Source organism: Mus musculus, chromosome 2 (genome assembly GCF_000001635.26).
Source record: "Mus musculus strain C57BL/6J chromosome 2, GRCm38.p6 C57BL/6J".
Classification (NCBI taxonomy): domain Eukaryota; kingdom Metazoa; phylum Chordata; class Mammalia; order Rodentia; family Muridae; genus Mus; species Mus musculus.
In genome coordinates this window covers 163,680,841-163,694,368 of record NC_000068.7, presented here as the reverse complement: position 1 = coordinate 163,694,368, position 13,528 = coordinate 163,680,841, and the positions used below count along the sequence as shown (strand labels likewise).

The window sequence follows — 13,528 nt, the reverse complement described above, 5'->3', positions numbered from 1 at the left end:
GTGCTCTGAAGGCTGTAGAGACTACTGAAACTATGTGGAGAAAATCTCCAGTGAGGATGGAGCCAGCCTGTGAGAATGAGGCTCACATTCTACAGCCTTGGACAGCTGCAGGGAAGGCTGTAATGTCGGAAGCAATCGTCCATGCGTCGGAAGATAGAAATAGACCTTTGTGGGCAGCAGGCTAGGGTGACAGAAGGCAAGATAGTACTCACAGGAGCCAAGTCTCCAAGGCCAGGGATCCTAGGTCAGATGGGAAGGTAGAACAAGAAGCCAGGACTCAGAAGGGCAGTGCAGGCTGGGGCAGCTAGCTCGCTCCTGCCCTTTCCCTCTCCCTGTGTCTCCTAAATGAAAAGCACTTCGAGGTTTTAGTGGGTGTTCCCAGTCTCTGGCCAAGTAAGTCTCCATTTGTTGTAATCCAATTCCCGGTCTGATGATGTCAACCACTCACCCCACTTGCTCAGTTTCCACCTCTCTGTCCACAAGAGAGATCCATTTCCTTTGGACAATGAGCCAGAGGGCTGTAACTGCATCCCAGGCCCGTCACATTTGTCAAACATCCTTCCTTCAATTTTCAATGCTGCGGCCTCAGTGACAAAAGGCTTCCTATGTAGTGGGTCAGTGGCCAGGATTCCCCACATAAATCTGCCTCTTAGTCCCTGGGAGGACGGCGGCTGCCTGCGTGTGGCTGTGCTTCCATTCATTTCTTTGGGGTATGATGTGCTAACCAGGCAGAAGCCCTCTCTGTGTCTCTCCATCTCTGCCCTCTGCCCAGTCCTCCAAACTGTTTCATCACTCTGGCTTCCTAGGAGTGTGCTGGGCACAGTACGTGCATGTGTCCTTCTGTTCTTATGAATATACACAGGAAAGGCTGGGACACAACACTGCTCTGTTGACTGGAGAACTGGCTTCAGGTCTTGGGCCCTGCTTTAAGCAAGTCACAGGTCTTTGGTTTCATCAGTAAAATGGTAACATGGGTGTCTTTCCTGCCTGAAATTCCACTGGAAGCCAGTGTGTGCAGAGCTTCTTATCAAATGAATCTTGGAGTGTTCTATTCCAGGCTAACAGCCACATGCCTGAGCAGGAAGAAACCCTGGCCCAAGATGCCTGGCCTTGTGGACTCCCGGGGTCCCCTTTATAGGGGAACTAAAACATTTCTCTGTGAGAAAACCCAAAAGAATTTAGTGAAGGAGTCCCAGAGGGCATGAAATACAACAAAAACTACTAGATAAGATAAACAGTAAGAGAATTTAACTGTCCTTAGGGACAAACCCAGCAACCACTAGGCTAGATAACAAGAATGTTGCATGTGCAGTGTGCTCCACCAAGGAAGATGTGGCAAACCTCTCTCTCTTGCCTGTGATAAGCAGGGAGACCTAGGCAGGGACTGTGAACACCAGGAAGAGTCAGGGACAGAACCTGGGTCCGACATGACACATACCCCCACTCCCTAGACCCCAGTCTCCACCTCTTAGTTTTCCTAACTTAAATGAGATGCTAGTGGCTTTTAGGATTATGAGAAGAAACACTCAAAGAGGGACAGAGACAGCCGTCAGTACAGACCAAGTATGCTAGCTCATGGACAGATGATGGTTCTCATTGTGATACATCATCTATTTTGATTCTCACGACACCCCTAGGAGAATTATTATTACTCTCTTTCCTCAATAAGAAAATGAAGCAGATGTTATATGATTAGCTTAAAGTTACACAGCTTGAAAACAAAAGGGTGTGGTGGCGCACTCCTTTAATCCCAGCACTCAGGAGGCAGAGGCAGGCGGATTTCTGAGTTCGAGGCCAGCCTGGTCTACAAAGTGAGTTCCAGGACAGACAGGGCTACACAGAGAAACCCTGTCTTGGGAAAAAAAAAAAGGGGGGGGGGGTGGTTCAGAACTAGAAAGAACTGAAGCTCTTACCTCCTAAGTCAGATGAGCATCACACACTGCCAATGCTATTCTTATAGAACGCCCCACCCAGCTGATAAGGGACGTACTTACCAGATCAGAGGGAGGGCCTACTGACCTTGTAACCAAAATACTAGGTGGTTTTAACTGCCTCTCCCCAAAGGGGCAGAGCAGACCTGTGTATAGCTACTTCCATGGGGGTGGAAGTTAGGGCTGGAACTCTGCTGGTCACAGCTCTTTATGGTAGATGGGGGAGGCTGTGGCCCTTTGTAACTTAACAGGAATTTTAATTAGTTCTCAGAAAACTCTGATGTTTATCAGAACTCAAGCAAACAAGCTCTTCTTGGGAGTGTATTTGCCAACCAGAAGGCTTTGGACAAGTTGGTGAACTGTGATGGAATAAAAACCTCCAGCTTGAGAGGAGGGGAGAGATGTGAGGTCTACAGGCTCTGCCTTCTTGCTACTGTGGATAACCTACAGAGATCCGTCTGTGCCTTGGCTGTCCAATGGAGGATGAGATCATAACTTCCCCCAATAAGTTCTTTGTGTGTGCTGTATGTGAGTACATGTTTGTGTGGGTGTGTGTGTAAAAATGTACACACGTATATGGAAACCAGAGATGCATGCCGGGTATCTTCCTCAATCACTTTCCACCTTATTTCTTTTTAGATTTATTTTATTTCATGTATATAAGTGCTTTGCCTACATGCATATGTGTGTTCTATGTGTGTTGGTGGTACCTGCATGCATATGTCAGATGAGGACTTTGGATCCCCTAGAACTGGAGTTTATGGTTGGCTGTGAGCCACAGTGAGGGTGCTGAGAACCTAACCTGGGTTCTCTGTAAGAGCAGCAAGTGCTCTGACCACCGAGCAATCTCTTCCGCCCTCCACATTAGTTTCTGAGGTAGGGGCTCTCACTGAAGCTGGAGCTCACTGATTTGGCTAGGCACTGGGGAACAGATGCATGCAGCCATGCCTCACTCCTATGTGGGTGCTAGGGTCCTCATGCCGTCACGGCAGGCATCGTACTGACTGAGGCATCTCCCAGACCCTTCTAGTTTCTTGTGAGGATTAAGTGACTGACACATACTATAAGTACAAAAATATTTGTCACAACAACAACAACAACGCCCAATGTCTTAATAGTAAAGACACAATTTTCTAATTCTAACTGTTTCGTGGTGGTTCTCCGCCCTGGTGCTGAGTGAGAGGAATTGGGAGGAAGGCACTGGACTTCTCCAGAATGTCAGACTGAGTCCTGCACAAAGGTCTTCTGAGAGCTGCTGGGGGATGGGAGGAGTGCTCTGTCTGGAGGGGCTGAAGACTAACCCATTGTTTAGCTGTGCCTTTATCCCACAAGCACAAGGGGCATCAGGAAATAAGGCTGCTTTGTAAGAAAGTTCACTTTACTGACACTACCCTCTCTGGCTTGGAACAAAAATAATAGGAGCTCATTCACAAAACATCAATTTCTTCAGCATGCTGCCCCTGGCACTTGCCTTGTGGATCTGTGGCAGAGTGCATGAAGAGAGAATGCTAACACCACCAACCTACAGGCATGGCACACTCACGCTGTCTCACAGCTGACAACAGTAGAACACACATATAAACCAGGATCACGCACAGCCAAGCCTCACACACATGTCATCTCACATCATCTGAGTGATGATCAAATGGTCAGACAGGGGCTCTCATGAGTACTCAGTAGGACAAGCATGCTGATGGGGGGAGGGGGGGCGGCGAGTTTCTCAAAAGCCCAGGAAGGAAGCCGCCCAGGCTGTGCTCTGGCTCAGGGATGGATCTCCAGGGCCAGGCCTGATGCTCTCACACCTCATGCCATTGCCTCTGAAGGGCCTCTCTGCAGACAGAGTATCAGCCCCATGTGAGGATGGAGGGGAGGAAAGCGGTGCAGACTGAGGCTCACACAGCCCTTCACAATGAAGCTGCCCTTGACCCTGCCCTTTCAACATCCTCAGTGCTGCCTTAGCCTCTTCTCCTCTGAGCAGCTTTTATTCCCAGGTGAGTACTACTCCTTTGCTAGAGTCTTAAGGAAAAGATCTGTTTCTGAGTAATATTTTGTATGGATTATGAGACCCCCTAGTAGCATAAGAAAACTCATAAACAAAAACATTTGTCGAATGTTTATAGTATGCAGGTGACAGTCTATATTTCTGTATATATTAGCTCCCCAATCCCCACAGAGCTCATGTGAGGCAGGCAGCAGGACTCTTCCCTCCACTTACACAGGTCAACTGGGCCATCTGTTTAGTTAACAATACACTGGTGTTTCTTTTTTCTTTGTTTGGCACTTGAGGACTGTCTGTATGTCTGTCTTGGTGTGTATGTGTGTTGAGGGCTGGCGGTGGTGGTGTGGTGTGGGGGTCTCCTAATGTTTTAGACTGGGTTTCATTCTGTAATCCTGACTAGCCTAAACTGTGGCAACCCTCCTGCCTCAGGCTTCCAAATGTTGTGATTATCGGCATGTGCCACCACAGCTGACCACAGTTATCTCTTAGCAGGAATGTATACATGAATAGATTCTGGCTATCACTATTCACTTTCTTGATGCACAGAACTGCTGTAAACCGCATGCTGTTTTGTTTGTTTTGAGACAGAATCTCACTAGCTCTGGCTGTCTGTGAATTTACTGAGAATTCAGGCCTTAAATACACAGAGACAGCCTGACAGTGCTGGGATTAATGGTGTGCTAGACTACACCCAGTTGTGCATGCTTAAAAAAGAAAAACTGCACCTTGTACAGCCTGTGCCCTATCAAAGGCAGGCTGCAGATTACAGCTTACTTGTTCTTTGTGCCACAAAGCTACAAAGGCAACGCCTTTTTTCTAGACAACAGAAAAACATACCGAGATTTACAACTGCAAGGAGAGCTTCTTGCCATTATATTCTCAATTATAACAACTGCTTATGTAAAAAATGGTAATCTATAGAAGAACAGGGAAAAAAGGCAAGAAAACTGTCAGCCTAGCATGCAGCCCTAACCAGAGAGCCTCCTAGTGTACAGCATATAGATCTCAAAATCAGGTTTGGAATCAGAAATTTGAATCATTTGGGAAGCAGTGCAGTCAACCCCACAAGAGTCACAAAGACACTTTCAGTAGATCTACTTGAACTCTGTACATAGGCCATGCTAGCCCTTGACTTTCCAAGGCTCAATCTTCTCCCTGTGGCTAGTAGGACACATGCCACCACCCCTGCTTTTTAAATGACTTCTGGATATTGAACCCAGGTCCTCACAGCTGGAGCAAGCACTTTACTAAGCCACCTGGTAGTGTCCTTCCAGAAGGCAGAAGGTTCTCCTGGGGCTGCACAACCTACAGGTTAACAGGATGCAGGTTGTCTGCTTTGGGTCTTACCTACCCTCTGGTTCTGATTAATCAGATCCTACATGAAATGCCACTTTCTTGAGGAGGCCTTGTTGGAGTCACATTAGCTCCATGCTCTTAGCTTATTTCGCTTTTTTTTTTTAAACTGGATATTTTCTTTATTTACATTTCAAATGTTTTCCGATTTCCCCCCCTCCTAAAACCCTCCTATCCCATCCTCCCTCCCCCTGCTTCTATGAGGGTGTTCCGCCAACCACCCACCCACTCCCACCTCCCTGCCCTCGATTCCCCTATACTGGGGCATCTATCGAGCCTTCATAGAACCAAGGACCTCTCCTTCCATTGATGGCTGACAAGGCCATCCTCTGCTCCATATGCAGCTGGAGCCATGAGTACTCCTTGGTTGATGGCTTACTCCCTGGGAGCTCTGGGGGGTCTGGTTGGTTGATATTGTTGTTCTTCCTATTGGATTGCAAACCCCTTCAGCTCCTTCAGTCCTTTCTCTAACTCCGCTATTGGTGACCCTGCACTCAGTCCATTGGTTGGCTGCAAGCATCTGCCTCTATATTTGTAAGGCTCTGGCAGGGCCTCTCAGGAGACAGCCATATCAGGCTCCTTTCAGCATGCAATTCTTGGCATCCACACTAGTGTCTAGGTTAGTTCATTCCTCTTAGCAGATGCCTGCTGTGTTCTCCTACCAGAGTGGAAAGACCAAAACATCTCTGATATAGTCATTCCAAGTGCCTCAAACAACTCTCACTACACACACACACACACACCACACACAGGAAAAGACAATGGAGAGGGAGACACAAGGCAAAAGGGATCTTGATTTTAGAACAATCCCAGAAGTTCAACATGCCACTAATTAGGAATTCCAGGAAAGAAAGGGCAAAAAAGGAGAAGATAGGAAAGTATCCTTAAAAATTGAGGCTGGGCGGCGGTAGCGCATTCCTTTAATCCCAGCCCTTGGGAGGCAGAGGCAGGCGGATTTCTGAGTTCGAGGTCAGCCTGGTCTACAAAGTGAGTTCCAGGACAGCCAGGGCTACACAGAGAAAACCCTGTCTCGAAAAACCACAAAAAAAAAAAAAAAAAAAATTTTAGAAGATTCAAGAGATGGAGGAAGACAGTCTTCAAGCTCAAGAAGAGAGTAGAGTGCATGGTTGACAGCCACTTAATCTTGCCCGGGTCTGAAATCCCAACACTTGGGAAGGTGAGGCAGAAGGATGTTGAGTTCAAGGACAACTTGGGCTATATAGTGAAGCGTTTTTGATAAAGAGTAATATAGAAATATAAGGTCTTGTTTAACTCTGACTAGAAAAGTGAATATGTAAGTGAAGGGGAGATCTTTGTTAATTATTGCATGTGAGATACTAAACATAAAAAAACTGTGTGTTTTTGTTGTTTGTGGGGTTATTTGGTGTGTGGTAGCTCAGTGATTGATAGAAGGCTTGCCTAGCTGCTGTGAGGCCCTGGCTTTAATCCAGGCATCAGATATAAACAAACAGGCCATGCATGGTAGAACATAGTTGCCATCTAAGCACTATGATAAAGGCAGGAGGATCAGAAATTTAAGTCAGCCAGGCAGTGGTGGCACACGCCTTTAATTCTAGTACTTCGTAGGCAGAGGCAGGTGGATTTGTGAGTTTGAGGCCAGCCTCGTCTACAGAGTGAGTTCCAGGTCAGCCAGGGCTACACAGAGAAGCCCTGTCTTCAAAAACCAAAAACAAACAAAACAAAACCAAAAAAAAAAAAAAGAAAGAAAGAAAGAAAGAAAGAAAGAAAGAAAGAAAGAAAGAAAGAAAGAAAGAAAAGAAAAGAAATTTATGTCAGTCTTTAGCTGTATAGTGAGTTTGGGCCCAGCCTACACTATAGGAGACTACATAAAATTAAAGGCCAGTGACACTAACATAAATAGTTGACTCAGAGTGAGAGGACACAGGAGAATGAGGCCGTTTTGGCCTCGTATTTTGTTTTGTCTTTTAAATTGGTCTTGGCCAGGCACAAAGGCACAAAGGTTTAATATGAGCAATTTGGAGCTCAAGGCCAGCTCACAACAAGTTCTAGGCTAGCCAAGGCTACATAATGAGCCTCTGTTTCAAAAGCAACAACTCACCCATTCTCTCAGTTGTGTCTTACCTGTACTTTAAATTTTTACCTTTTAGCATTTCAAGAGCATTTACATCAGCTTTCATTTCAGCTGGTCCTTGTGTTAAGGTCACCATCTCTACGCCCAATGTAACTCCAAGGTTGGAACCCTCAATCACCTAAGGGACAGTAATGAACCCGCTGCTGTCCCTGACACCTCACTGTGTGCATTCTTAGTCCTAACTGTCTCGACGACCCCCAGGACCCAGTCATACTCTCCTTCACATTCTGCTACTTGGGTAGAAACCAGAAAGCAATTTCATGTAAATTTTCTCATCATATCCATGAAAATGGAAGGGGGTGGGGTGTCCAGGACTATCCTCATTTGAAAAATGAAGAGTAAAAAGGTAAGTAATGTATTTGCTCAAAAATTCAGATTCCTGACCCCTATCTATCGCTCTTTCTACCAGACCTTCTCATCTGCCACAAGCCTTTGACTGGCAGCCGCAGTAAATGAATACCGCTGAAGAGAGATAAGAGCAGGCAGAGACTATGGAGAAGAGAGCCCACCACAAAGGAAGCAGAGTAATCAAGCATGGAATGTCCTCGGTTGCTCTGTCAGCATTCTGTATGAGTCTTCAAGGGGCTCTGGAAATGCCAGCAGCCAGAACCTGACCCAGCTCAGACAGCTGGTACAGAGAGCTCAGAGTTCTTCTCATAACTGATGCCACTTTTGTTGGGTTCTAAAAGAAACATGCATGTCTCTGCTCTGAAAGACACCACCTGCGCCTCCCAAATCTGCTTTATTCCAGCCACGCGGTCCAGGGCTTTTAAATTCTGCCAATAATCTTGGCTAGGGCTGGTCTAGAGCAGTTGAGTAGGGTGACAGAGCCTCACAACCGGAGGGCCCGGAGTCAAGTCCCATGAGTGCAGGTAAATGGGCAAACACCTGATCCAGTCACTTAAAGCTCACAGAAGCTGGAGACTCCACCAGCAGACAGGGCAGGATTTGGGTGCAAAGCACCGAGGTACAGACTGCTCCCAGCCTGTTCTGGCATGTGAATAATAGCCAAACAGCAGCTAGGGGAAGAGGCTGTTTACTTGAGTTCAAACTATTTATAGCATCAGCAATCTGCACATATTTGGATGACAAATCTCTGGGTTTCAAGTGAGCCGAGCTTTGCTCCTGGACAATTTCAACAAACACATTCCCTCCCCACGCCACCCCCAGGTCCCCCAACACGTGTTGCCCTCAGGATGTCTAACTTGAGTTGCCGAGCTTCTAAAGATTATAAAAAGAAATCACATTTCAAGAGCATGTGACTTTTAATTCATTTATCTATGGGTTTGAAATACATAATATTTCCTTTAAGGCTTGGATCATGAATCTCAATCCATGCACATTCTTTAATAGTTTCCAAAGATCCCATAAACTGCCAACAGTATCTGAATGACTATAATCAGCATATTCTGCACTGCTATAATGCTGTCGTGCCCAGCTCAAGACCTACACAAAGAACATTTCTTATGACACAGTTGTGTAGGAGGATAAAGGTTTTCAGAAGTGATCTACAAATATGTAACCATACAGCCGTGCCAAACACACAGCAGAAGCATTCCCCACCGACTGCAGAGCAGAAGCAGTCAGTGCAGGATTACAGAGGCCCCTGGAGCTCACCGCATGCCACATGGGAGAAAGGTGGGCTGCAACAAAAGGCATGCAGAAACTTCTGCAGCTTTAACTCACCAACAGCATAGCCAATGAGTCCATTTGGGAAAACTAGCTACCTCTAAAAGCTGCTTTGTTTTTAGAACTAGGCATTGTCTCACTCTGAAGCAAGAAAAATGGTGGTTGTTAGGTCCATATGCAGGATGGCTGCATTCAAACGTAAACAGCTGATCAGTAAGAGGAGTGGTGCTGGACCAGCAGTGTATGGAGAGGGAACACGGCTTGTCTTTGAAAGGACTGTCCTGTTTCCTAAATCGTTCCTCTTGCTAATAACACTTACTAGAAGATAAATGAAAGGTTCAAGCAAATCTTGAATTTTTGTTACTTTTTGCTTTGAAATAGAATCTTACTACATAGCCCTGGCTAACCTGAAGCTGATTGTGCAGAACAGTGGGCTTCAGATCTGTGGCACTCCTCCTGCCTCAGCCTCCTCCAGGGTGCTGAGATCAAGGTATGTGCCCCCATGACCAGCTTATACTTATGATAATGCAGAGGACGGTACCCAGGACCTCAAGCATGCTAGGTAAATGTTCTATCATTTGCAACCCCAGCTTTCAATGAGCACTTCTTGGCCAAGTGATTCTCAATGTGGACATTTATCACACAAAGATAACCAGACAAGAACCTGAAGTAGGTGCATCCATCAGTGTTTACAAAGCAAGCATCGGTGACATATCACCAGCTATCCAGAAACCTCAAGTCTACTGACTGGTAAAATAGGAGCCTCATACCAGAGTCAAGATTAACTGAGGCAAGTCGAAGTACCCAGTTCATAGTTATGGTTCCCAGGGCCATTCACCTCTGTAAAAGGATGGTGTGTGTGTGTGTGTGTGTGTGTGTGTGTGTGTGTGTGTGTGTGTGTGTGTGTGTATGAATGAGAGAGAGAGGGAGAGAGAAATTCCATCCATCCACACACAATATCTCTTAGACAGCTGGCTGCACGAGGCATTCACTAAATTATGTATTTCCACAAGACCTTAATTCTTATAAAGTGCATATTAAGGCTATAGCCATGAAAAAAATAAGGCATTTCTCTTTAGGACAAGAGGGTGGGTGGAGGGGGAACTTGGGGGCAGAACAGTTGCCCAGCATCCACAAGGTTCTGGGTTCAACTTCTAGCATCACAAAAAGAAACACAAAGAAAGGATGGAGAGACTAAAACTAAAGGAACTTAAGCAGAGGAGAAACCACTTGGGCACAATAATGGGAACTGGCTTAGGAGATCTCAAAACATAACCCAGTTCCTAGCCAGAGGGTAGTGGTGCACATCTTTAATCACAGCACTTGGGAGTCAAAACCAGGCAGATCTCTGGGTTTGATGATACATTTGTCTATATAGTGAGTTCCAGGGCAGCCAGGGCTACACAGAGAAACCCTGACACAAAAACAAACAAACAAACAACAAAGAAACCCACATCACACAGTTCCTCCTGGGATTTGAGAGAGCAGCTGGTCACAGAGGTTAATTCTTTTGTTCTAGGTAAAAACAAGATCTCGGAAGTATTTATTGCTCCTATTCACTGTGAGGGCTAACACAGTAACAAAGAACATTGCTTTTTTGTTGTTGTTTTGTTTTGTTTGTTCGTTTGTTTTTTCTTTTTCTTTCTTTCTTTCTTTCTTTTTTTTTTTTTTTTGAGACAGGGTTTCTCTGTGTAGCCCTGGCTGTCCCGGAACTCACTTTGTAGACCAGGCTGGCCTTGAACTCAGAAATTCGCCTGCCTCTGCCTCCCAAGGGCTGGGATTAAAGGCGTGCGCCACCACCGCCCAGCAGAACATTACTTTTAAAACAAACAAAACCACATAGGAGATTTATTAGCATGGTCTCATAAAATTCAAGAAGATATTATAACATATATACAAGAAAGAAGCTCTTTATAATCAATCTGTCTGCTAAAAAGGCTTCTGTCAAATAGATGGATCTCATGGCTAAGCACCATTTGAGTTCAGCTCTGCAAAATGTAATAGAAATAAAAGCTGCAGGTTTCAAAGTAGCTCTGCAGGACCCAGAAGGAAAAACTAGGGTTCCAGGGTCAATCTGTGGGTTATAAACAAGACTATGAACAGGAGCCATACTGTGGCAGAAACTTAGGGGCCTCAAAATTACCAGCCAACTATCCTTTCAATGCTTACAATGAGTGTGTTCTCTGTTCTTGATGAAAATAAGGGGAGGAAGATAGCTTCAACTCAGAGCTGACAAACTAAGAAAGAGAGAAAGGTAGTGGGGAGCATAGCTCATTTGGAATGCTTACTTACCCTGCAGCTTCAACCCCCAAAACTGACAAGAAGGGAAGAGAAAGAAGGGGGAGGGGAAGGGTGGAGAAAGAAGGGAAGGGACTGAGGTGACCTAAAGAAGTACATGCCACATTTTCTCCAGGAAATCTATAGAATCCTGGGGAAGCTTTTGGCTTCTGCAAGGCATGAAACCAAGAGTATAGATCTCAAAGTGCTGAGGTACCTGGATCATAAGACTTTTTTTCAGTTATTTGTTTAGTTTTGAGATAGGGTCTCATATAGTCCAGAATGGCCTTAAACTTGTTACATACCTAAAGATGGCCTTGTACTTCTAACGCCAGGATTGCAGGTGTGGCCTGCCATAGTCCATTTATTCAGTGTTAGGAATTTAGTCCAGAACTTTGTGCAAGTTAGGCAAGTACTCTATATCCTGGCCCTTGGCGCTCTCTCTCCTCTCTCCTCTCCCTCTTCTCTTCTCTCTCCCTCTCTCTCTCTCTCAGTGTGTGTGTCAGACAATTAGATCTTGAGGACTCTGACCTCATGAATGGTTTAATCTTTTGATGGATTCTAGTGTGATAGCATTACTGGGAGTTGGTGAAAGGTAGAGGGTGGAGCTAGTTAGAAGTAGGTCAATGGAAGCATGACCTTGAGGCTGTATCTTGCCCTGGCCAGTTCCTGTATTCTCCTGTTTTCTGTGTGCTGAGAACCTCTGCCACACACTCCTACCATCACCAGGTTCTGCCCAAGTGCAAAGGGCCAAGTGACCGTGGACTGAGCAAGCTCCTGAAACTCTGAAATCCTTCTTCCCTTATGACTAATTGTTCATGTCAGTTATTTAATCCTATGACATAAAAGTAACTACTATGCACGAATGTGCAAAAATACACTAATGAGACTCCTCCTCACCGGTGAAACACTTTTGTACTTTGAAGTGTTCCCTACTTATTGTATAGTATGTGTCCCTTTGGGAATCTACAGAAAATGTATATTTTCAAACAATTTTTCTTTCAAGGGATCAATGAAATCTGACAATCATCTTTAGGTTTGTCAGAGATCACATCCGAGAACTCTCAGATCCTTAGGAAAACTATAACAGTTAAGATGAACATTCATTGATTGTTGTTGGTAATGGATATCAAGCCACTTGCAGTGTATACAAAAGGCACCACAGTACTGCCAATCTCCATTCATTCATTTATAAATGTGTGCTGGGCTACGTATACCGGATCACAAGGACATCAGATACATGCAGTGTGACCCTTAGAGGGCTAACGAGGGACTGAGGGGACCAGCAGAGCAAACACACAACAGCAAATAATAGGCAGGATGTATCAGAGCACCTCATCCACGTGGCCTCACCCCTCACTTTCCTCTTTGGCTCCCGAACTTACTAGCTATGAAACAACAGGTAGAAATGATTGACAGGAATACTGAACAGAAAAGAAAGCAGTAACTAGTCCAGACACTATGGTGCCACTGTTAAATACCCAGGCTGCTCTGCCTGTGTCTATTTAAGAATATCTCAAAACAAGAATAAGAATAGGTTTCTTGGTGATGACAGGCTGAATCAGTCCATAAAGTGCTTGCTGCACAAGCAAAGGGGTCTAAACCACGATTAAAAGAAAAAGCCAGGGGTACAAGTGATTGCAATCCCAGCGCTGGGGTTGATGGAGGCTGGCCTTGAACACACAGCAACCCTTCTGCTTCTGCCTCAGTGCTAGGATCAAAGGCATGTGCTAACACACTCAGATTCACATGTTCTGTTAAGTGGTACTTCAGGAAATAGGAATTTGGGGCTGGAGAGATGGCTCAAGTTAAGAGGACTTGCTGCTCTTGTCAAGGACCCAGGTTCAGTTCTCAGCACCCTCATAGTGGCTCACAACTGTCCAGAGCTCCAGTTCCTGGGGATCTGACACTTTCTGGCTTCCCTGGGTACAAGGCATCCACAGTATATGTATAAAGCTGCACGTCCTTCAAGCCAAAGAAACCAAGTTAGCAGCTGTCTAAAGGGAAATTTCTTTAGAGATTTTAATATGTTTTGGTGTTTTGCCTGCATGTATGACAATCTGTGTGACAATCTCCGAGGGAGGCTAGAAGTGGATGTCAGATCCCCTGGAATTAGGTACCATGTTAGGGCTAGGAATGGAACCTGACCAGCTCCAGTTAGTACTCTTAACCACTGAGCCATCTCTCCTGTCCCTATCTTTTGAAGTTTTAATAATATATCACCTA

General features: G+C 45.4%; 1 protein-coding gene and 1 long non-coding RNA gene across 12 annotated transcripts in view; one reads left to right on the top strand and one right to left on the bottom strand.

Annotated features, from left to right (window-relative positions):
• Pkig (protein kinase inhibitor, gamma) overlaps window positions 1-13,528 on the bottom strand; it is a 67,948-nt gene that overhangs the window by 31,790 nt on the left and 22,630 nt on the right. The window contains exon 1 of one of the 11 annotated variants that reach the window (XM_030248487.1): window positions 213-354. The exons of 9 other annotated variants lie outside the window; for them this stretch is intronic. The gene's annotated coding sequence lies outside the window, so the exon portion shown is untranslated. Of the gene's footprint in view, window positions 1-212; window positions 355-13,528 lie in introns of those variants that run through there. One more of the 11 variants, NM_011106.2, reaches the window with a different exon arrangement.
• On the top strand, window positions 2,262-8,653 carry Gm16316 (predicted gene 16316). Its single transcript, NR_166168.1, has 2 exons — window positions 2,262-3,922; window positions 7,806-8,653. It is a non-coding gene; the product is annotated as a predicted gene 16316 (long non-coding RNA).